General features: G+C 32.7%; 1 protein-coding gene and 2 long non-coding RNA genes across 5 annotated transcripts in view; 1 reads left to right on the top strand and 2 right to left on the bottom strand.

The window, feature by feature from the left end:
- The window catches only part of LOC144338454 (uncharacterized), a 445,122-nt gene that overhangs the window by 60,457 nt on the left and 358,292 nt on the right, over nt 1–26,373 (bottom strand). The window lies entirely within an intron of this gene.
- Nucleotides 1–26,373, bottom strand: part of PRKACB (protein kinase cAMP-activated catalytic subunit beta) — a 165,517-nt gene that overhangs the window by 55,639 nt on the left and 83,505 nt on the right.
- The window catches only part of LOC144338453 (uncharacterized), a 59,541-nt gene that overhangs the window by 2,125 nt on the left and 31,043 nt on the right, over nt 1–26,373 (top strand). The gene's annotated exons all lie outside the window — the stretch shown is intronic.

Below are 26,373 nucleotides of genomic sequence, written 5' to 3' on the forward strand. Positions count from 1 at the left end.
AATGTTCCTGAGTTTACTGTCAAATAATACTGTAGAGAGTAAGTAAACGTTTTTATAAAGGTCTTATGTGAAAATTATCAGAAATGAGCATTAATCAAATATATTACATTTTGTGAATTACTTCAACATATAAAGGGATTGTCTTTTTGAGTACATTAAAGGATGGGCACTAAGTATGATGTTCTTAAATAGTTCCATGAGGAAAACCTGTTCCTGAAACATTTTTTCTCATATAACAATATTTACACATATGAAATCTCTAGTTTTTATGTGTACTATGTAGGTGCAAAGATTAACAAAGTTAATCTTTGTAAAAATATAAGTTAATCAAAATACACATCTTTTAATAACAAATCTACCAAAAATAAAATATTTCACAATATATTGGATTATGTATAACCCTAAAACAATAAGCAATCTAAAACCACATGTATTTGCTTTGAATTTTATTACGTTTAGATATTGGTGGATGTAGCTTCTAAATGCTTTTCTTTTCTCTGGTAATTTAAATAATTTCTATCCACTGAAATAAAGTGTTGGCAGCTAATTAATAAAATAAGATGTGAGAGAGACAGCCAGATTCAAATACTGCTCTACATTCAACCCAGAATTCCCTATCAAGTATATAGTTTGAAGTTCTCAATTTTTTAGTTTACTTATTGTGTTCTAATATATAAGCCATATCTACATTTAACCATTTAAACTATTATGATGGTTTTGGAGCTTGGCACATCTGAGTTAGAATATTCACTCTAATACTTCCTAACTGTGTGATCATAGGTACCTATCTCCAAAGCATCTAACAGTGATTAGTAACTCTTCTTAAGAAAAAAATACTTTGAAGAATGATTTTTCTGAAATACATTTTATTCTCTATTGGTAAATAATTGAACAAACTAGATGTTACAAAAAAGAGGACACACAAAAAATTTATTCCCAAAAGTATACATTTTCAATTATATATCTTTTCTGTTTGTATGATTTAAAGAGTCTATCACATTGCATTCTAAAGGAAATGAGCATACCAAAGGAATCTATATGTTCACCCAAGATTTGTTTGCAGGAACATTCACCCACATTCAAGAGATGAAAAAAAAAGAGAGACAATATTTATGCATTTTCACAAATTCATAAAAACACAACTTAGTTCTTATCCCCCCTCAAATTTGTGAATGTATTTAGACATAGAATACAGTTTAAAAATCAGATTTTAAAGTTTATTTTAAACATTAGGAAAACTGACTGAAAATTCACGCACAGCATAACTTCATCCCATATAATTCAGATAATTCTACTATAAGAATGTTTCACTATTAACATTTAACAAATGTATTTATTAGTTTTTTTGGCTGCTGTGTAAGATAAACTAGGTTACTGCATATGATAAAAAGAGTATGTTATTAGTCATAGTATACCATTATCCAATTCTTGAGTATCATTCATCTTTTGTATTAAGAGTTTATAAATCTTTCTTCTATTATTTATCTTTCTTTTACTTTATTACTCTTTATTAATCTTTCTTCTACTACCTTGTACATCTTTTACTGTTTCATGGTGCTATAATTATTCTTTCTAAAATAATCACACAAGAAATTGCAATATAAATCATTTATATAGATAAAACCCAACAAAACTAAACAATTTCCTTCATCAATGAAAATATTTTATTAACTTGATATACTTAAAATGTATACTTTATAAGGAAAATAAAAACTTGCAAACAATAAATAAAAAATTTTAAAGGTAATATTTGTTTTATTAAAAAGTAATTGCCTACCAGATATTTCTGAAGAGGAGCAAGCTTGTGTCCAAAAAATAAATTAGACAATGATTAAATTATATGAATAACATATTAGCATGAAGTCACCAGTACGCTTTTTTTCAGAATACCATATACAGAAATAAAATGTTAATGTAGAAATACAATTATTTGATTATCTGTATTCAAATAAGTTATCTTAAAATTAAAGAGTAAAGAAATAAAAATCAGTAACTACTGTTTAGTGCCAAAATCAATAACCTTCTTATTTTCCTTAAAACAACTAACAAAAACTTTAAGTTCTCACAACAATAGTCCTCATAACAACAATATTAAAAAGCAAGTATTGACATACATATCCTGTAACTATTGCAATACCATCTCTGGAGTTCTGTTATTCAGTCAAAATATACTGTAGGAAAGACATTATGCATTATAACACCTGGTTTCTTCCTTTTGAAAGACTTTAGTATTTTTCAGTCATTCCACTTCCTCAGTGCTGGTTTAACAATCCTTTCAACAATATTTATTGAGCACCATTTAGTGGTGTCAGATTCTGAGCTAGACTCTGAATACTACAAAGAATAAACATATTTCCACTGTTAAGGAAATGAGAAGCTTACATGAATCATCATAATGGAATGGGACAAAGATTACAACAAAGGCAATTATAAGGTGCTGTGAGAGCTGGGAGGGGGAAATTCTTGGACAGTAAGGTAAGGCATAATAGATGACACAGCATTTGTGCTGAATCTTGAAAGATAAAGAACTCCTCTGGCAGATAAAGTTGGGGAAAAAGACCTCCTAGGCTGAGGTGATCTTATATAAATGGCATGGAAGAAGAGCATGGTTTATCCAGGAAACAGCAACTGACTTGTAATAATTGTAGCATTGGGTACATGTAAAACATCAGTGGGAGATGAAGTGCACAGGCAAGCAGGTGCCGAATCAGGGAGATATTTTTTGGCATAGTGATGTGCTTTTCAATGCATGGGTAAAAACAGGAGTAAACCGAGTTAGTTCACAGTTGCTAGATTCTATTTCTCCCTGGAAATAGAAGGCAAGATCTTTTGCTAAGGAAGAGGGGAATCAGATAAAATAATGAGGGATGATGAGAATTAGAGGTCTCAGTATGTTAGACCTTGATGGCTATTTTTGTAGGGAATAAAGAACAGGGCTATTGAAAATTTTCTATTAGAGAAAGATAAAATATTAGGAACCACAAACAATAATGTGTTTTTTATTGTGTCATTTTTGTAAAAACAGTTTAAAAATTTGTTACTGAGAAGATAATAATTCATGTTCCTTCTACTGTCTTTGTCATTATTTTCATCTCTCTCCTTTACCGTAATAAAAGCATTATTCTATTTAATAATTATTTAGTGTATGCCAGAAAGAACAAAACAGGATGGAAACTAAGGTAAGTTACCTATGCAAATACCAAGTTCTATCATTAAATAACAGAAGAGAACAATTTCTTCCAAAATCTTGCCAAAATCTCTGGAAAGTGTAAATCTAGGGGAATGCATTAGTCTGTCTTCTTCCACCCCTATTCAAAATTCTACCTCTTTAGAGCTCTATTTGGTATTTCTAAAAATACTCTCCCCCTCCCCACATACATACACACTAAAAATATTTTCAGTAAACAGAACTATAAAAACTTACACAAAATATTCTAATTGCCACAAAATATCTCATAAAAATTTAGCTTATAATAATCAAAGTAACAGAATTATTCTGTAAAAAAAGGTTTTCCTACCAGATGCATCTGATGATTTGCGTGCTTGATCAAAAAGAATAAACAGAGATTAAATAACATATAAAATAACATACCTACAAGAAATTACCCATCTATACATGTTTGCTACTGTACTGCACATAGAAATAGAATGATATAACAATTGAATATACATACCAAATGTTTTATATAAGGATTACAAGAAATTCTTTGGATATCCTTTTTTTAAAACCAACCAAAACTTTTCTCTGGAGATGTGCTAATACATTATCATTTTCTATCCTTTGAAACTGAAGAATAATTGTGTTCACTTTGCTGAAGGGGCACTTGCCTCATCCTATTAAACATACTGATTCAAACTAAATTCACTATAACCTTAAAAATGATAGTGGGTATAAAAAACAACTTTAATACTTCAGTTGTAATTGTACAGTTTATTGGATTGGACTATGCCTACTTTTGATTTCTAAGATGATTAATTAGCCTTTCTATAAAGACTAAAGTCACATATATATGATTATTTGCAAGTTTAATAGGCAATGAAAGTTACACTTCCTATTACAATATTTATTTTACTCTTCTTTCCTCTCTGTGTTTTATTACTTGTTAATTTTTCATCAAGTCTTAGTACAAGGGAACAGCATAATTGACTGACTCACTAAACTGTGAAAAATAAAAATTTTTATTATAGTTTTATATGGAAAAATATTAACTTTTAATGAGACATATATTTAAATAATCATTCTAATAGAAATACATTAACTTATTTGACTCACATCTACATGGATAAATGGATACACTATGAATTCACACAATGTATTCATTCACAACTAATCATATGTACATGCTTTCTCTCCCAACAGCTCTCCATCTGGGGATGTTGTGGATTTTGTAGGCCATCCATGCCATGTTTGACTAGTGATGTTTCTTATATAATTTTGTAATGAAAACTCAAAGTAAATTTATAGTCATAAAACTAATGACCCAGGCAACCTCTGAAATGCTCCTTGAAGTATATTTTACTTCCTTAATTGTTCAATAAAGCTTTTTCCTGTAGGAGTATTATATCTACTACAATCATATATCAAGGATTTTCCAGAAAGGCCTGAATTCAAATATTTTGTCTTGTTACCCGACAATATAGAGTTAAGAATGGATTCCTAGATGATAAGGAATGCACAGTATCAACTTTGGCAGTAACAAATGGCTCAATAAATGGTAGCATCAATTTATTGTTCCACCGTATCCTTGATGCCCTATATCCACAACAAAATTTGTTAATGTTGGACTTTCCATTTTTTGCTAATCTAGTGAGTATAAAAAATCATATCTTATTGTTAAAGATTAGGTAAATATCCCTTGGTAGAATTCTATACTTTTTCCCTTAAAGGTCTTATTACACTTTTATTAGATTTATACCTAGGTTATTTAGCACTTTGGTTGCTATTGTAAAAGGTAGATTTTTAAAAATTACCTTTTTTGTTTGTTGCTGATGTATAGAACATAGCTGATGTTTATATATTGATTTTGTTTTTTATGTCTGGCGATCTTGCCAGACTCTTATCAATTCTGATATCACATTGGTAGATTTACTGGAGTCTTCTATGTAACCAATCACAAATCATTTGTGAATAATGACAATTTGGCTCTGTCCATGTTTTTCTTGTTTTACTGCTCGGGTTATGACTAACAGTGCAATGATGTACAGAAAAAATGGCAGTGGGCATCCTTTTCCTATTCCCAACTTCAGAGAAAATGTATCTAACTAATTTTCTTTTCCTATACTTGACTTGTAAAACTATCCTAGAATCCATAAACGAATTTAAGAGTGTTTTCTCTTTTTCAATGCACTGGAAAATTTCATACAAGATTGAAATTTTTGTTCTTTGAATGTTTCCTAAAACTTGTATGTAAAACTCTCCAGTCCTAATTTTGTTAAGTTCTGAATAAAGTTTCTGTGATTCAATTTTTAAAATAGGTATAGTTCTAATTAGTCCTTTAAAATATTTTTTCCATAAACTAATCTTTAATTCTCATGTATCTTTATTTTCTATTCTACCCACTGATCTTTTCTCATGCCTTTATTAGTTTCTTTCTTGTTTTGATTAACCATGTGGCTTTTTAAACTTGTTTTCTTATATCATGAATGTCTTTCTTTTTCCTAATTTAAGCACTTAAAATTTAATTCTATATCCACTTTGGCTGCACCCCACAAGTTCTGATACATAGTTACACCTTAAATTTACCAGTTAATTCTTTGGTAAGTTATTTAAAATTTTTAAATCTCCAAATGTATATATTTGTGTGATTTTTTTTAAGTTTTTTATTACTGATTTTATTACAGAATTGATATACTGTAGCCTGTATATCAATTATTTGAAACTTGTTGTATACGTTTAGTCATATGATTAATTTTTTAAGTGTTCTACATATTCCTGTGTATTCTTGAATTACTGGGTAAGAATTCTCTATCTATATCTATAAAATTTCTCCTACATAGATCAATTTTGTTTTGTAAATTTTAAGGCTCTGTTAGAATTATATACATTTTTTCCCTCATATTTATTTTTATGTCACTAATTTAATATAGTAGAGATATGTGATAATTTTACTATGTCTACTGACATTATTAGCAGGTTCTAATCCTGTTGTATCTAAATATCATTTGCAGTATGTGTGTAAGTGTGTGTGTGTGTGTGTCTATTTTTGTTTCTGGATTGTGAACACAAAGTTCAGTGGGGCTTTATCTGCGAGAAACCTGCAGGTCTTGGTCTGAGGATGTGTCCCAGTAAAGGGTTTTGTATTAGCTTCTGCCTGGTACAGAGTATAAGTTACAAGCCTGCAACTCTTCTGGTAATGTATTTTATTGGTGGTTCCTAGACCACACAATTAATACAGATTAAAAACTGAAACGTGCTTGAGAGGAGGCAGTTGATTAAAAATTCTCAGGAGAGGCATCCTACACATGCACACACATCCCTCCCCTGCTCCCAGGAACCCAAGCCAAGAAACACAAGCTTCCTTATTTTCTCCTTTTGTCAGTGGAGAGGTTTTACTTTCTAATCTAAGCTTTCACTGAGGTTATGATCCTTGCAGGATCCCAGCTTTATAAAGGGTGCTAAGAAATCCTAAACTGCATACATTAAACAACCTGTCTTCCACCTCTGTGAGGCCATTTTAAACGAAAGCCCCACCAAGTCTAAAAATGTCCTCAGGGCAGTTGAAGTATGCTCCCCCTTACAGCTCCGGTTTTCATTTACCACTTCAATTTTTGCACTTTGGGAATTTATTTTAATTCTAATTAAATTAGAATTCACTTAAAGAGTAAATTCAGGTATTCATTTAAAAGGGCACTTGTTATAGTTTATTCAGCATTTCAAGGTGCTGTTGATCTTCAATAATTTCTGCCTGAAAAGATTTTTAAGTTATCTAGTCTCCAATTTTGGATTTTTTTCTTTATAGGACAAGCTTCATGTTAAGATTGTAAGATAAAAAGACACCAGAATGTTTATGGATTTCATTTTTTTTATGCTGGAAATTCCAAATACTCACCAGGATATATTTAGGTACTGGCATCTTTGTTAATCTTGTCAAAGCAAAATGAGGTCTTTCAATTTACAGATTCAGGTTTTTCTTCAACTAACAAGTTTTCCTGAATCATATTTTTTATTATTGCTTCTGTTCTATAAATCATATCTGTTCTGTTCTGTTGGAATGCTATCCATTCAATTTGTAAAATGTCTTTTTATTTTCTTTTTAAATTTTTTGTCCTGCTTTTATTTAACATACTTTTCATCTTATAATTTTTATCTTGTCCATTTCCTCTACATTCTATTAGGGTCTATCTGGATAGATCTTCACATTATTAATTTACTTTTCTGCAGTGATTATTCTGCTTTTTACTGCCTCTAATGCAGCTTTATATTCTGAAAATGCCAGGTTTATTTTCTTATAACTTCTCCCTATCACATCATTATGCTTCTTTTCCATTCCTGCCTCTCAGCCAGTAATCTTTTCATTCCAGGTTCTTGTTTTATCTTTGTTTCATGTCTTAGTTCACTAACTCCATACTCACTTAAAATTTTAAGAATTAACACAGATGGAATCTATAACTTTTTGTGTTATACTCTCCTGCACAAATATTTTCTAAATATAAGTTCATTCTCTACCTCTTGAAGACTGTGACTTTATCGTTTTATGGTGTATAACCTCTTTTATAGGTTCTGCATTGTTGCTTTTCTTGTTTATTCATTCATGAACAATTACAAGCTTTTCAAAACTTTACAAATACCCCAAATAAGGTAAGTGTTTTTTCTTTGGCCCTTCTCACTTCCTATTTAGGTGCTGTTAGACTAAACTCTTCACGTCATTTAGTGTACACATATTTACATTATCAGTTAAGTAATCCAGTGACCTTCATAAATGGGAATGTGGCCAGGACTATAGGATTCCTTGCTGGTAGTGATGCCTTCTACGTTAGGAAAGAGCCTTCTATATTTAAAGAGAGTCCACTTTTCAACTTGAAATGGCCTAATACATTCTTGGTTGTCCCACTATAGCTGTTTTAGAATGAAAGTAATGAGCAGTATTGGATCTTTCACTTATTTTCCTCATCCCTCCAAGTTAGTGAGGGTGAAACTATTGTTTATTTCTTTTCCATGAAGAAAAGCTACTCAAATTAAAACTGTTAATTAGACTTTGGAGTCTGATCATCAAAATCTTGTACATATTTGGGCAAATAACCATCTTTAATTTCAGAAATGATGTACTGCTTTCCCAATTTTCTTTTTCTTATAGGATTTTCAGTCAGAATCCAGAAAGGGAAATTAATGAAGTGTTGGTATTCAAGTCTGTATGGTGTTGTAATTCATAGCAGATTCATGCCTTCTTTTTCAGAGATTTGCCCTCAACTACAGCTGGGCCAGGGTTCTCACCCAGGATTTTGATATAATGATGCTAGTTATATCAATAAGCACATAAACTAGGAAAGCATGTAAACTTTGAAACTTTCAGATGACTAAGCTCCACTTTGCACAAGCATCAGAGAAACCTATTCACTACACAGTGAGGATAATAAAGCAAATAGAAGGAAAAAAGTAAAGATATCATGTGATCTCAGAGAGAAAAACTGAGAAAGGTACTATTATGATTCTAATCAGCTTTCCAAATCAATTCTCCTCTTTGGGACAGCTCAACTCTACTTTTGCCTTTGAGCTCCATGACATACTCTGCATCCCAATACCAGTACCTTCTTCTGCTTAAGCTTATTTGAGTAAGTTGCTACATCCTCTAAACAAAAGGGCCTTACAATAGTTTGATTTCTAGAGAGGTTCCTTTAGTATTTCTTTATAGACCTTGTTTGCTTAACAAGAGCAAAAACTTCACAAAAAGGGTCTAAGAAAAACATTTAGAAAGTGAAGGCTCTTTTCACACTTATGACCAATTTTTTTAAATACTAGAAAGATAAAGGTACTGACTGGTACAACTTGGTTTCTTAAGCATTTTATATGACTTCATCCTACAAAGCTGATGAAGGAACAAGTAAATACTATGGTTACTGTATTTTTTGAACCAAAAAAATCAAAACCCACACTGATATTTTTCATTGGCAATGTAAGGAAAGTGTTCAAGTATGTAAAAATGAATTATATTTAGTTTATCATTAATTCTATAAGTATTTATTGGGTTCCTTGCTGTGTTTGGGGTACTGGGGTGACTACTAGAAACATATAATGAATAAGGCACTATCGTTGATTTGAGTTCAACATTTAGAGATTAGAAAGTGACACACAAATTTATAATTTCAATATAATACAATAATTGTTATAGTTTGTAAGTGTGCTTTGGGAGTACAGAGAAATCACCTAATTCTACAGGGTCAGTGTCGGAGATACTAACCGGTTCTCTTAATTTTTATGATAAAAATTTTATGAATTTTTATGATACTATAAATATGGAAAGGTAGCAAGGAATTATATGTAATGTAGTATGGCTAGATCAAAACTTGTGAGAGAGATTTTGCAAATAAAACCAGAAAGGTAAGTCATTGATTGCATATGACCTAATAAGGAGTTTAACTTTTATTTTAAAGGCAATAGGGAATAATTGAAAGTTTTCACGTTAGGTTAAAAAATGGGCATATTTGCATTTTAAAACTTTCAGTGTGGAAAACGGCCTGGAAGATATAAAACTGGAAGCTGGGAGACCAGTGATGCAGTTATTGTAATAGGATTGAGAAGAGATCTAGAAGCCTTCCCAGAGTCAGTAAGACTGGAGAATATTGAGTGATTTCTGATGTAGAATCAATAGAACTTAATGACTGAGTTCATGTCTGAGGGTAAGAAACAAGCTAGAAATGACCAAGGTTTCTGTTTTCACTTCCTGCATGGGCAGTGAGATCATTAACAGATATCAGAGTCAATGAAAATGGAACAGATTTAGGGATGATAAAAGAAAATCCACTTTTGAACTGAATGTTCAGGTAATGATTGAAACGTAGGCATGGAAGAGATTTTTTGGAGAGAATGTAGCATCAAAAGAAGGCCAAAGATGGATTCTCAGAAAAAACCAACATTTAATTGGCAAAGGATAAAAGGAATAGCCTTATAACGAGAAAAGTACCACGTACACAAAAATACCACATGTGTAGTTATAGACTTAGATTAAAAGGCCTAGCACTTGCTTATTTTTACAAATAAAACCACACTTCACTTTTAATTTTCCACATTTTGAAATGTCTAGGGCATTTAACCATTTATGACATGATTAAAATCAGTTGAAATTGGGCAATCTCGACAAAGTCAGAATGCCTAGCTGTGATTACTATGATTACTGTGGTATAAAATGGCTAGAAGAGAAGGCCAATATAATCAAATATATCAAATACTATCTATAATGCATAGCTTTTTAAAGAAAAATAAAGCAATAGTGAAGCAACAACATTTTTCTTCAGCTAAATCCAATCCATCCTGTTGTAAAACCATCAGAATACCACAGTGGTTACCTAAAGATTCTAGATTATATGCCAAATTTTCAAAGAGAAAATATACATTGATACATTGGCCTGATTCAAATAAAAATACGTATGATAACCAGGTATATTCAGTTTGATATCCATAGAAATCCTAAGGAATGCTATGTTGATTTTGTAATATTAGTTCAAATTTAGAAAAGCAGATCAGAAAGATCTATTTCAGTAACAGGAAAACAACAATCCAGTTAATTTTTAATATTTTGCATGTTAAAATGTCCCTTTAATACCCAGTATTATTCTATAAACAAATATATAACAATGTTTAAGATATACTGTACTGCAGCAGGATAAAGAATGATTATTGGTTCTAATGAGGTGATCTCCAGTTATGAAAGAAAAGGTTCATCAATTTTGAATTCTATCATTATACAGCAAAAATCCACCTTTCAGTTTCTAAATTCCAATTCCAAATCTTTTAAATGCAAATTATAAGACTGTTATGTTATCAGAGAAACCATATTCTACTTCTCCTAAAAATATCTGAATCAAATGTTAACTTCCAAGCATCTTATTCTTTAGTTAAGCAAAAGATGCTAATGAATTATGCTCTAAGCAAATATTTTTCACTCTAACAACAGGATATCTATTTTTAGCTGCAGGTTTGGCTTGAAGTGACAGCTTTTACCCTGTGATAAACTGCAGTACATACTGTAGTATATTTTCTCAAAAAAACAGTTTTGGAAATATTTAGAAAAAATAAATCACATTACAATAAAAAAGAGACTAGTTGTTACAAGTCTACTTATTCTAAAAAACTATTTCCCCAAAAAACTGTTTATTAAACATTTTAACAAAACCTACAAAACCAAATACTCTAATTATTTCATCATTAAATCCTTATTTCTCAATAAATTTTAGGTAAAAACAACCAAGACATCAACAAAATTTTGGCAGCATCTTATTTTCAGGATTACTATTTTAAAAATCTAATAAAAACAATCTAACAAAAATTAGCATTAGGATGACAAAGCTAATCAAAGGAGAGTTAAACTAATTATCTTCAGGATCAGATACTAAAAGAAAATCCTCTCTTATGGTTAGTCTATTTACTAATTTATAACACAATTAATAACAGTGCCCAACAAATACAATAAATCGAACCATAAAGAAAATCAGAAACTGGTTATTGGTATTGATTATTAATAGTGACATTGTTTATAGTTCTTACTGGTTTTTGAAGGCAATTTAATAAAATGCCTAAGTACAAAAGCATCACCGCAAAATGTAATTCACAGTAGCTCTGGCTTCATAGCTGTCCCTTCAAAAATATTTTTTCCTCTTATAAATATATTTTTTAAAATAAACAGCTGCAGAGTCTCAGAGAGCATACTTACCACTCATGATGAAAAGCAACCTTTCCAAAACATATTGCTCAAAACAACAATCCAACAGCAAAGGGAGTTATGCTAATCTCTAGAGGGAGAAGAACCGATGGTGTAAACACACACACTGGAGCACGCAGCACACAGAAAACGAAAAGAGCTTTCTTTTGTTTTAAAAAGAGAAGCCCCTAGAAACAAAGCATAACTGCCTAGCATGAGATATCACTAGTAAACATCAGATTAATGCCAAAGATGTCTATAACTAGATTGAATTTCTTTCAAGCTAGTTATCCCAGCCTCCTTCATATACCACTAGAACAACTCAAAATGGCAGGGAGAAAATGTTCGAACCAGGATGTATAAGATGTTCTCAATTATATCAGCATGAGTTGTTACCACGGCAACATTAGACCAGAATTATCAGTTCACTTGTATCCAAGGCGTAGCTTTTCTAAAGCTTTAATCAACCAGACAAATAAAATACCTTTTTATTTTAGAGCCACATGATTTTAAATTACCATATTCCTTAAATTTAAGCACTAATCTACGCTTTTTACATCTTTCAAAGATATGAAAAAATGACTGTTTTCTTCAAATACTCACACAATCCCATGTTGAACCTGGCAAGGAGCAAACAGCAGAATGATTGCACCTAAACGTCTTTCAATTACACCAGCTCTTACTGCTAGCTGTGGACCTCGCTGATATTAAAATGCTGTGTGCTGTTGCTAGTGACTATTGGCGATGAATCTTATTGCCCAGATCGCTGATAGCTTTCATTTTTCATGAGCCAGAAAGCTATACTGCAGCACAAATGTTAACCATTTAAACATTCTGTGTTATGGAAGAGACAGGATATAATACTATATACATATATGTATATCTGCATTTTTAAAGGAGAATCATAGAATAACTTATTTGTAAACTTCCATTAAATTCAGCATTACAAACAGTGTCAGATGCCATCCATGTGGTATTCAAAAGAAAATACTACACAAAAAAGTTACTGGCAATTATTGCAGAAATGTAAAATTCCTCATATCAAATAGGACTCAGATGACAGATTGTATAGCAAGGTGGGCTGACTGGGTAGCATGGCGAACAGATTGTTCTGATTACCAGAGATCCAAAATTTGTACCAAAATGGTACAAAGAATCTATAGAATGGTTCCTTGATAAGTAGAACTTCAGCATGTGAACTTGCCATTTTAACAGTTGCCATGTGAAGCAGGACTTGGTGATGTGGAAGTAAGTCAGGAAATCTCCCCAAGAAACAACTATGAAGCTGGACAGAATTATCAAAAACAATGATTTCATGGCTCTGGAAATTGAGCAGTCATAAACAACAAATTGAGAAACATTTATTTGTGAGGAACCACTGAATTCTGCCTAAAAACAGTGGGAGTCAGAGATGTTCTTGCCTGGGGCTGCTCCCACTCCTTTAGAGCTCAGTCAGGACAGTACTTCTACCAGGGTAGGGCTGGTCATGAAAACTAGCAGCTTCACTTCTGGAAGGGGCTGACATGAGAAGGGGCTGATTTGATTTGGAGTGGAGGCCAAAAAACCCATTAGTGATACTGTCAACGAAGAACGCAAACTGAAAGAAATTAATAAGGAAAGTGCCCAGCTCTACAAGTCTAAGGCTATGGCCCTGGTAGGGCTAAGCAGCACATTGGTGGTAGAGCAAGAAACATAACAGGGTAAATTAAGATAAGACAGGCAGACAGAGGCTATGTACATTGACCAGGCTACCCAGTCTGCCCACCTTACTGTATACAATCTGACTGGGAGGTAATGACGCGCACAAAGGAGATGAAAGAGGGCCCAGTGGAAAGTTAAAGCTGGTACAGACTTCCAAACTGCCTAAATATTGCACGTGCTCCTCAATTCCCACACAGTTCCATAAGCACTGGCTGGGCCCAGTGTTTGAGTGCAACCTCTGATCAATCATTAAATAACAATTAAGCTACAGAGACACAGGACAATCTCTAGGAAACCAGGTTACAAAATAAAAATTAGAATAAGAAAAAAAACTAAGCAGAGAAATCAGCAGTCACATATCATGAGGGATATAGATTCCATAGATTAAGACAAAGGAAGTTATTAATAAAAAAATAAACAAAACCAACCCTCAGGGGAAAAAATAGTCAAAATTCAGAGCTACTATCACATGTTATTTTAAAAAACACATTTTTGACAAAAACTTGTGTGATCCACAATGAGGAAAAAAAGCAGTCAATAAAAAATGTCCCTGAATGGGCCCAGGTGTAGAATTTAGCAGACAAAGGCTGTAAAGACTTTAAAATAGCTATTATAAATATATGAAAATAATTAAAAGAAAACTATGTTAAATACCTAAAGGAAAACATGACAGTAATGAACAACATATAGAAACTTTCAATACAGAAAGAAAAACTACTTAAAAATAAAAAGTGCAGATTTGAAAAGTATAATTAACTGAAATTTTAAAACTCAGTATAGTAAGCACAACAGTAGATTTAAAAGAGCAAAAGATCAAATCAGTGAACTGGAAGATAGATCAATAGAAATCATCCAGTTGGAAGGACACAGAGAGAAAAAGACAGGAGGAAAGTGGACAGAGCCTGAGAAATTTATGGGATGTCAAGGGAACCAACATACTTCTCATGGGAATTAGAAAAAAAGGAGAGAGACAAAGGGTGATGAGAAAACATTTGAAGGAATAATGGCCGAAAATGTCCCAATTTGATGGAAAACAGTAACTTATGGATCCAAGAAGCTCAGCCAATGCCAACTAGAATAAAACCCAAAAGATCCATACTTAGACACATCATAGTCAAATTGTTGAAAGATAAGGAGAAAAGTCATGAAAGCAGCAAGAGAAAAATGACAAATCATGTCCAGGGGAAAAAGAATATGATTAATGACTTCTCATTAGAAATAAGAAGGGCCAGAAGGCAGACAAATGAAGCGCTAAAAGAAACAAGAAAGCAAACCCGTCCACCAACATTTCTCTATCCAGGAAAATTATCTCCAAAAATAAAGGTAAAATGAAACATTCCCAGACAAAAAGCTGAGGATATTTGTTGTAAGCAGAAATACCTAATGAAGTCCTTAAAGCTGAGAGAAAATAACACTAGACAGTAGCTCAAATTGACAGAAACAAATGAAGAGCACCAAAAATGGTAAATATGTAAATAAAAGGCTATATAAATACAAAATTTTTCTGTTATCTCTTAATTTCTTTAAGAGACTTAAAGTTGTATGAGGCAATAATTACAACATTACATTGCTGTGTTTATAAAATATCTAAATATATGTGTAAAAACACAAATTTGGAAAACAAATGAAGCTATATTGGATCAAAGCAGTTCTATTCCACTAGAATTAAGTCAGTACTATCCTGAAGTAGACTATGACAAGATAAAATGTGTATTATAATCCCTACAGCAGATATTAAGAAAATGTTTTCAAATTTTATTTTTAAAAATCAAAACAGAATAATAAAATGTCACACTACATATATATAATAGAAAAGAAGGTGGTAGAAAGGGAAAAGAGGAACAACAAAAACTATGAGACAGAAAACAGTAAAATGGAAGATACAAATCCAACCATATCAATAATTACATTAACTATGAATGGAAGAAACACAAATCAAAAGGTAGAAATCAGATTGGATAAAAATCAAGGTCAAACTATATAACATCTATAAGAGACACATTTTAGATTCATAGATATAAATAGGCTAAAGTAAAAGGAGAAAAACAAGATTTATCATGCAAACAGTAACCACGAGACAGTTGGAATGCCTATATCAATATTAGACAAAATAGACTTTAAGTCAAGAAAAATTGTGAGACAAAAAGGACAGTCATAATGATAAAAGGTCAATACATCTGAAAAATGTGGCAATTAGAAATGAATATGCATTGAACAGAAGAGCCCCCATAGTACTAAAATAAAAATGGACAGAATTGATGGAGAAAAAAATTTAATACTAATAGTTGGGGATTTCCATACTTCTCTCTCAATAACTGATGGAAAAACTAGACAGGAAATTGGAAAAGAGACAACCAACTTAAATAACACCATCAAAAAAATCTAGACATTTATAAAATACAGCATTTAACATCAGCAGAATACACATTCTTTTCAAGCACACATGGATATTCTACACATTAAGCAAATGCTAGAAAATATAGTGTCTCAATTAATTTGAAGGGTTTGCTAAATCTTTCAAAATATATTCTATAATCACAACAGAATTAAGTTAGAAATAAAAACAGAGAGAAATTTTAGAAATCTCCAAATATTTAGATATTAAATCACAAAGACATTCCAAGAGAAATTAGAAAATATTTTGAGGTAAATGAAAATAAACTACAGCATATCTACATTTATTGGATGTAGATAAAGCAGGGTTCAGAAAAAAATTCATAGCTTTAACCATTTAGAGTAAAAAAGAATAAAAGTTCCAAATCAGTAACTTAAGCTTCATATATAGAGAGATTACTATATATTATAGTAGTATCATATTATATACAATATATTCAGCAAAATATATAGAAAAACAGTAGATAAAAATGAATGAAACCAAAAGTCTTATTGACAAAACTTTCACTAGACTGACCAAATATCAAAACAAAATAAATAAAAAGGAAACAGAGAAGTTATTAATTATATAAATCAGTAATGAAACTATGAAATCACCACTGATGCTAGATAAATTAAAAGGATTATAAAGGAATACTACAAACAACTTTATCCCAATTATATAAAACAACAGGTGAAATGGAAAAACTGTTAGGCACAAATTACCAACACTAACTAAAGAAGAAATAGAAAATGTAAATAAACCTGTAACACAAATACTGAATTAGTAACTAAATTTTTTTCCACAAAGAAAAGCTCAAGTTGAGATGGCTTCACTGGTTAATTATATGAAACCTTCAAAGATAATACCAACTCTACACAAACTCTTTCAGAATTCAGAAGTGGCGGGAACACTTCCCAACTCATTCTAAGGGGCCTAATATCAAAGTTAGGCAAAGATCAAAAGAAAACCACAGACTAATATACATTGCAAACATTGATGCAAAAACCTTTGTCAAAATGCTAGCAAACTTAATCTAGCAGCATATGCAGTGGATCATACACAATGATCATGTGGGATTTATTCCATGAAAGGTAAGGTTGGTTCAACATTGAAAATCAATTAATGAACTATATTATATTAATAAAGTATAAAACCAAATAATCATCTCAATATATGCAGAAGAAGCACTCTACAAAATCCAACAGCCATGAGAAAACCTCTCAATAACTAGGACGAGAAAGGAACTTCCTCAAACTGATAAAGGACATGTGGGGCAGGCGAAACTCTATACTTATGTCATATTTAATGATGAAAGATGGAATGCTTTCCCCTTAAGATAGGGCATAAAGGCATTCACCACTTCCATGCATCTTTTTACTGGGAAATTTAGCCAGTGCAATGAGGCAAGAAAATAGATATTAAAGGATAAAGAAGAAATAAAACTGTTTTTATTTGCAGATGAAATTATTCTATATGTAGAAAATTATAAGAAATCTATAAAGAAACTACTAGAACCAAAAATTGAGTTTAGCAACATCATAGGACGATATAAGATCAATATAAAAATCAATAACATTTATATATACTAGCAACAAACAATCCAAATGTGAAATTAAGACATGGCTCCATTCACATATCAACAGAAATAAAATACTTAGAAATCATTTTTACAAGACTTGAACACTAAAGAAATTAAAGAATATGTAAATAAATGGAGAGACATTTCAAGTTCATGGATTCCAAGATTCAATGTTGTTAAAATAACAATTCTCTACAAGTTAATCCATGGACTAAATATATAATCTCTATGAAAATCTAATAAAGCTTTTCTTTAGAAACTGACAAATTGATCCAAAAATTTACATGAAAATGCAAAGGACCCCAAAATAGACAAAACAATTTTGATAAAAGAAGAACAAAGTTGGAGGACTTACATTACTTGATTTCAAAACTTACCTTAAAGTTACAGTAATCAAGACAGTGTAGTATAGGAATAAGGACAGACATGTAGTTCACTGGGACAGAATTGAGAATTCAGAATGAACCCTTTCATTTATGGTCAACTGATTTTTGAGAAAGATGCCAAGATAATTAAATAGAGAAAGGAAATTCTTTTTAACAAGTAGTGCAGTAAAAATGGATATACATACTGAAAAAAAGAACTTCAATTCATACTTCACACCATATATAAAAATTAACTTAAAAAACAGACTTTTAGAAGGAAGTACAGATTGAAAATCTTCATTACTTTGGGTTAGATACAAATTTCTTAAGGTCTGGTACCAAAGGTACAATCCCAAAAGGAAAAAATGATAAATTTGACTTCACTAAAATTACAAATTTTGCTCTTCAAATACATTATTTTTTAAAATGACAACATAAGATGGACTAGAAGGAAATATTTGAAATTTATATTTATGGAAAAGAACTTAGTTCAGAATATACAAAGAATTCTTGAGACTTCATAATAAGAAGAAAAACAACTCAATTTTGAAAGTGGGAAGATTTGAAAATACATTTCTCCAAGGTACATACACAAATGGGTTATAAAAACTTGAAAATATGCTCAACATCATAAAGTTATTAGGGAAATACAAAGTGAAACAATTGTGAACAATGGATTCACACCCACGTAATGGCCATAAGCAAAATGATTGATGAGCTGGGTACAGTGGCTCATGCCTATAATCTCAGCACTTGGGAAGCTGAGGCGGGCAGATCACTTGAGGTCAGGAGCTCAAGCCCAGCCTGACCAACATAGTAAAACCCCATTTCTACCAAAAACACACGCCCGTAATGCCAGCTACTCAGGAGACTAAGACAGGAGAATCGCCACTGCACTCCAGCCTGGGTGACAGAGTGAGACTTTGTTTCAGTAAAAAAAAAAAAAAAAAAAAAAAAGAAAGAAAGAAAGACTGATGATACCAAGTGTTGATGAGCATGTGAAAAAATTGGAACCCTCTTACATTACTGGTGAAAACACAAAATGGTACCACCACTTTGAGAAACAATTTGGCAATTTCTTTAAAACATAAATTTACCATATGACCTAGAAATTCTACTTCTAGATATCTACCCAAGAGCAATAAAAATATGTTCACACAGACTTGTTTTCAAATATTTATAGCAACATTATCCAAATAGCCAAAAACAAACTAATTCTGATGTGCATCAATTGCAGAATGGATAAACAAAATGTATTATATCCATATAACATATTATAAATCAACAATAAATTGGAACCAACTATTAATATATTCTATAACATGGATGAACCTCAAAAATATTATTCTAGTGAAAGAAGCCCAAAGCAAAAGATTACATATTATATAATTCCATTTATATAAAACATCCAGAAATGAAAATCTATAGAGATAGAAAGCAGATCAGTGTTTATCTGAGCTTGAGGTGAGAGTGGGGATTGACTGGATATGGGTAACAAAAGAACTTTGTGGGTGATGTAAATGTTCTAAAACTGATTTGTGCTGATAGTTGTGCAAATCCTTAAATTTATTAATTAATGCAGAATTATACACCTAATGAGGGATTTGTATGGTTATGAAAACATACCTCAATTAAAAAAAAAAAAAAAAAGCTGTCAAATGCTTCTCTACCAGGGAAAAAACAATTGGCTTGAAACAGATCTTTGCTGTGGGAAGAATCATTTCAGTGGACAATTTAATTATGCAAATGTAAGGCTGGTAGGCATCCATTACCTTGGGGGAATGATTTAACAAAATCTTTTGAGGCTTCCTAAGGGCCATGCCTTCTCAATACTCTGTGGTAAACAGAGATAATTAAAGGAAAGAAGGTAAATAGATCTGCATTAAAAAACGAAACACGAATTCTGAAAGGGATTAACTCCTAGACTCCATCCTCTCTGAGGTTCAGAATTACAAAAATCTCTTTCATAGATTTTAGTGATAGGTCTGTGGCTCACGAGTAGGAATATACGCTTAAGGAGGCTTTATCAAAGAGGAAAGGATAATCTGGGTTGGTGATTCAGGCTGAAAAGTAGAGATATTGTAGGCTAAATCCAAGTGGCTACAGAGGCCAGACAGGTAAAGCAACAGAAATAGTGAATGCTGGAGCAAATCAGATACAGTCTATCTGATTAAACAGGACAATTACTCAGTGCAATTCATTTTTTCTCATGAGAGAATAAGAGGCCACTGAAATCAGTTTCTCCAATGGTTCAAGCATATGAAAGTCCAGATATTTATATGAGTCTCTTGATTTGAAATTATGGTATATTTTATATAATGATATAAAATTCAACTATTTTTAAAAATATCATGAGAACTAAACAAAACATATCTGCAAATTGCATCTGGCTCACAGACCACTGGTTTGCTATCCCTGGACTAGATTTCAAGAAAGAAAGGCTAATTTTGGTACAGTGTGGAGATGGGCTGAAAGTACCTTCTCACACATCCAATTTGGCAAGGAAGCCAAGATGACTAAGCATATGAGTATAAATTAAGGAAATGAAATTCTTTGACATAACCTTTGAATGAACATAATACTGAAGAATGAATCATCCTGTCATTAAGAACCATTGAGGTCTCGGCAAGGACCAGTGGCATCACATCAACAAGACAAGGTACATAAAATTTGTTGGGGCCACTTTTAAATTATGAAACAACATAGCAGTGGTAAAATCAACAGCTGCTAAAAATGCTATCACTAGCTTATATGTTCATGCTTGTAATCCCAGGACTTTAGGAGGCCAACATGGGAGACTGCTTGACCCCAGGAGAAAAGAACAGCCCGAACAACACAGCAAGATCTCATCTCTACAAAAAATAAACTTTAAAAAAAATTAGCCTAGCACAGTGGCATGCATCTATATTCTCAGCTAATTGGGAGGCTGAGGTGGGAGAATAGCTTGAGCCCAGGAGAACAAAGCTGCAGTGAGCCATGATCGCACCACTACTCTCCAGCCTGGGCAACACAGCAAGACCCTGTCTCCAAATAATAAAAATAAAAATCCCCATCACTTTCTTCAACTAACTTTTGGACAGCAAATTAGTCTCCTTGGAATGAGTAAACTCCTAGGAGTATAGCAATACTTGAAGCAGCTGAATGAAGACTCTAAGAAAGGACCTCCTTGTGTTGGTGATTAAACTGAATATTTAAAAGATGACAACTTATTTGTCTCTCAACTGAGCCATACTTGTTAAATAACAATAATGAAACACCAGAGCTGAAAGCAACCATGGTTTCAGGACATGAAAGTAATATTCAACCTCTCAGACATATATCATTCTTCCTGTTCAACTTATTACTTCTTTCTGAATGACATTTTATTTTCAAAGTTCTTTGTCTCTCAGATCATCTGCTACTACTCAGTGACCAATTTTTAAAAGTGGAAAAAGTTTTTGTTCAAGATTGCTTAGGCTATTAGGGTCTTTTGTGTTTCTACACAAGTTTTAGGATGGTTTTTCCTATTTTTGTGAAACTTGTCATTGAAACTTTGGAAGAGATGGCAGTTAATCTGTAGATCGCTTTGGGTACTAGGAGCATTTTAACAATATTAATTCTTCAGATCCACGAACATTAGATATCTCCATTCACTGTGTTTTCTTCACTTTTTCATAAATGTTTTACAGTTTTTAGTGTACAAATCTTTCACTTCTTTGGTTAAATTTATTCCTACGCATTTTTTGTGATACTGTAAAAAGAACTGCTTTCTTGATTTCTTTTTTCCAAAGTTCATTGTTAGTATGCAGAAACACTATTGATTTATGTATTTTAATTTTGTATCCTGCATCTTTATTGAATTTGTTAGTTTTAGCAGTTTTTTTGGTATAGTCTTCAGGGTCTTTAATATATAAGATAATATCATGTGCACATGTAAAATATTTTACTTCTTCCTTTCCAATTTAGATGCTATTTATTTATTTATTTATTGCTGAAATGCTCTGCATAGGACCTCCAGTATTATATTGAGTAGAAGTTATAACAGTGGGCATCTTTTCCCTTGTTCATGATCTTACAGGAAAAGCTTTCATCTTTTCACCACTATTAAGATGTTAGCTGTGGGCTTATCCTATGTAGCCTTTATTATGTAGAAGTACAGAATTTCCTTAACTAAAAAGTTTCCAATCATAAAAGAATGTTAAAGTTTCTCAAATGCTTTCTCTGACTCTACTGAGATGATAATATATAACTTTTACCCTTCATTCTGTTAATAGTGTATCACATATGTTGATTTGCATATGTTGAACCATCCTCGATTGTGGTGTGTCATCCTTTAATGTGTTGTTGAATTTAATTTGCTAGTATTTTGTTGAGAATTTTTGCATCTATGTTCATCAGGGATATTGGCCTATAATTTTCTTTTGCAGTGTCCTTGTCTGGCTTTGGTATCAGAGCAATGCTGCCCTGGTAAATGAGCTTGGAAGTATTCCCCCTTCTTCAGTTATTTTGGGAGAGTTTCAGAAGGACTGACATTAATTCTTTCTTAAATGATAGAAATTCACCAGTGAAGAAATGAAGTACTACTAGGTTTTATTTTGTTGGGGGGTTTTTTGGATTACTGATTCAAAGTCTTCATATTCCTTATTGGTTTGTTCATTGCATCAAACTAAAAGCTTTTGTGCAAAAAGAAAACAATCAACAGAGTGAAGAGACAACCTATACAACGAGAGAAAATACTTGCAAACCACACATCTAATAAGGAGTTAATATTCAAAATATGTAAGCAACTTAAACAATTCAATAGCAAGAAAACAAATACCCAATTTAAAAAATGGGCAGGTGACTTGAATAGGCACTTCTCAAAAGCAGACATAAAAATGGTCAATGGGTATATGAAAAATACTCAACATCACTAATCATGAGGGTAATGAAAATTAAAACCACAATGAGCTATTACCTCATATCTGTTAGAATGGCTATTATAAAAAAGACAAAAGATAATAAGCATTGGTTAAGACGTGGAGAAAAGAGAACCCTTGCACATTGTGGGTGACAATATACATTAGTACAGCCATTATGGAAAATGATATGAATGATCCTCAAAAAATTAAAAATGAACTATCATATATCCAGCAATCTTCTAAGTATGTTATCAAAAGGAAGAAATCAGCATGTCTAAGAGATATCTGTACTCCCATGTTCATTACAGCATTATTCACAAGATATGGCATCCATGTATGGTATTCTACGCAATGGAATACACTATCAACCTCAAGAAGGAAATTCTTTCATTTGTGGTAACACGAATGAACCTGGAGGACATTATATTAAGTGAAGTAAGGCAGACACAGAAAGACAAATACTGCGTAATCTCACACATGTGGAATCTAAAAACATCAAAATCACAGAAGTGGAGAATAGAAAGCTGGTTGTCAGGGGCTGAAGGATGGGAAGGTTCAGGGAAGGAAGATTTAGGAGATGTTGGCTAAAGGGTACAAAATTTCAGTTGGACATAATGAATAAGTCCTGGAGATTCATCATATAGCATGGTAACTGCGGTTAATAATAATGCATTAATACAGGCACACCCCTCATTTTATTGCGTGTTGCTTTATTGCACTCAGCAGATATTGCACTTTTTACAAATTGAGGATTGGGGCAACCTTGTGTCAAGCAAATCTATTGGTGCCACTTTTCTTACAGCATGTTCTCACTTCATGTCTCTGTGTCACATTTTAATAATTCTCACAATATTTCCTTTTTCATTATTATTATATCTGTTATGGTAATCTGTGTTCAGATGTTACTATTTTAACTGTTTTAGGGCACCACAAACTGCACCCATATAAAATGGTGAACTTAATTGAAAAGGGTTGTGTGTGCTCTGACTGCTCCACTCACCAGCTGGTCCCCCATTTCTCTCCCTCTCCTTGGGCCCTCCTATTCCCTGAGACAGAGCAATACTGAAATTATGCCAATTAATAACCTTACAATGGCCTCTTGCACATCTCTCACTTCAAATCAAAAGCTAGAAATGATTAAGCTTAGTAAGGATGGTATGTTGAAAGGTGAGACAGGCCAAAGGCTAGGCCTCTTGCACCAAACAGCCAAGCTAAGAATGCAAAAGAAAAAAGTTCTTGAAGGAAACTAAAAGTGCTGCTCCAGTGAACACACTAATGATAAGAAGGCAAAACGGCCTTATTGTTGATTTAGAGAAAGCTGTGTGGTCTGGAAAGATCAAACCAGTAAGTATTTCCTTAAGCCAAAGCCTAATTAAGAACAAGGTCTTGACGCTCTTCAATTCTATAATATAAAGGCTAAGAGTGGTGAGAAAGTTGCAGAAGTCTGAAGCTAGCAGAAGTTGCTTCATGAGGTTTAAAGGAAAGAAGCCCTTTTCTATAACATAAAATACAAGGTGAAGCAGCAAGTGCTAATGGAGATGCTACACCAGGTTATCCAGAAGATCTAGTTAAAATGATAAAGGTGGCTAGACTAAACAACAGATTTTCAATGCAGACTTAACAGTGTTCTATTGGAAGAAGATGCCATCTAGAACTTTCCTATCTAGAGAGAAGGCAATGCCTGGCATCAAAGCTTCAAAGGACAGGCTATCACTCGCTAGGGGCTAATACATCTGGTGACTTCAAATTGAAGCCAATATTCATTTACCATTCAGAAACTCCTAGTGCCCTCAAGAACTATGCTAAATCTACTATACCTGTAGTCTATAAATGGAATGTGAAAGGCTAGATGACAGCATATCTGTTTGCAGCATGGTTTACTATTTTAAGCCCACCATTGGGAACCACTCCGAAAAAGATTCCTTTTAAAATATTAGTGCTAACTGACAACGCACCTGATCACCCAAGAGCTCTGATGGAGATGTACAAGGAGATGAAAGTTGTTTTCATGCCTGATAACACAACAACCATTCTGCAGCCATGGATCAAGAAGTAATTGTGACTTTCAGGTCTTACTATTTAAGAAATATATTTTATAAGACTATAGGTGTCACAGATAGTGATTCCTCTGATGGATCTGGGCAAAGTAAATTGAAAACCTGAAAAGGAGTCACCATTCCAGATGCCATTAAGAACATTATGATTTATGGGAGGAGGTGAGAATATCAACATTAACAGGAGTTTGGAAGAAGTTGTTTCCAACTTTCATAGATGAGTTTGAGTGGTTTAAAATTTCAGTGGAGAAAGTCACTGCAGATGTGGTAACAATTATAAGATAACTGGAATTAAAAGTGGAGCCTGGAGATGTGACTGCAATGCTGCAATCTCATGATAAAACTGTAACAGGTGAGGAGTTGCTTCTTGCAGATGAGCAAAGAAAGTAGTTTCTTGAAATGGAATCTATTTCTGGTAAAGATGCTGTGAAGATTATTGAAATGACACCTGAGAATTTAGAATATTATATCAACTTCATTGGTAAAGCAGTAACATAGTTTGAGAGAACTGACCCCAATTTTAAAAGAAGTTCTACTGTGGGTAAAATGCTACCAAAAACATCACATGCTACAGAGAAATCTTTTATGAAAAGAAGAGTCAGTCAAGTGTGTCACTTCGTTGTTGTCTTATTTTAAGAAATTGCCACTGCCACCCCAACCTTCAGCAACCAATACCTTGATCAATCAGCAGTCAAACATCAAGGCAAGACCCTCTGCCAGCAAAAAAATTAGGAATCGCTGAAAGCTGAGATGATCTTTAGCATTTTTTCAGCAATAAAGTAATTTTAAATTAAGATACGTACTTTTAAAAAGATATAATGTTATTGCACACTGAAGAGACTATAAACATAATTTAAATGCACTGGGAAACCAAAAAATGTGTGTGACTTGCTTTACTGTGACTTTACCTGTATTGTGGTGGTCTGGAATTGGACCTGCAGTATCTCTGAGGTATGACTATACATGAAAATTGCTAAGAGATTCAATCTTGAATTTTTTGCCATGAAAAAGTAACTATGTGAGGTGGATATTAATTTGTTTTAGTCGTTTCACGATGTATACTTATACTGAACCATCATGTTGCACATTATAAATATAAGCAATTTTGTCAAGTATACCTTAATAAAGCTGAGGGGGAGGGAGGAAGAAATAAAACTTTCCAATGTCAACTTACAAAGAATGGAGCTAAATTCTGAAATTCATATTTTCCACATTCAGATTTTTGTTATGGACTGGTCTATTCTGGCATTACTATAAAGAAATACCTGAGGCAGAATAATTTATAGAGATTTATTTTGGCTCATCGTTCTGCAGACTGTAGAAGAAGCAGACTGCCAACATCTGCTTCTGATGAGGACCTCAGGAAGCTTTCAATGATGGCAGAAGGCAAAGAGGGAGCAGGCGTGTCACAGGCCAAGAGAGGGAGCAAGACAGAGGGGGAGGTGCCATGTTTGTTTTAAAAAACAACCAGTTATTGCATGAATTAATAAAGCAAGAATCAACTCATTATCCATTGGGAGGACACCAAGCCATTCATGAGGGATCCTCCCGCATGACCCAAACAC

The sequence above is a fragment of the Macaca mulatta genome, chromosome 1 (genome assembly GCF_049350105.2).
Source record: "Macaca mulatta isolate MMU2019108-1 chromosome 1, T2T-MMU8v2.0, whole genome shotgun sequence".
Classification (NCBI taxonomy): domain Eukaryota; kingdom Metazoa; phylum Chordata; class Mammalia; order Primates; family Cercopithecidae; genus Macaca; species Macaca mulatta.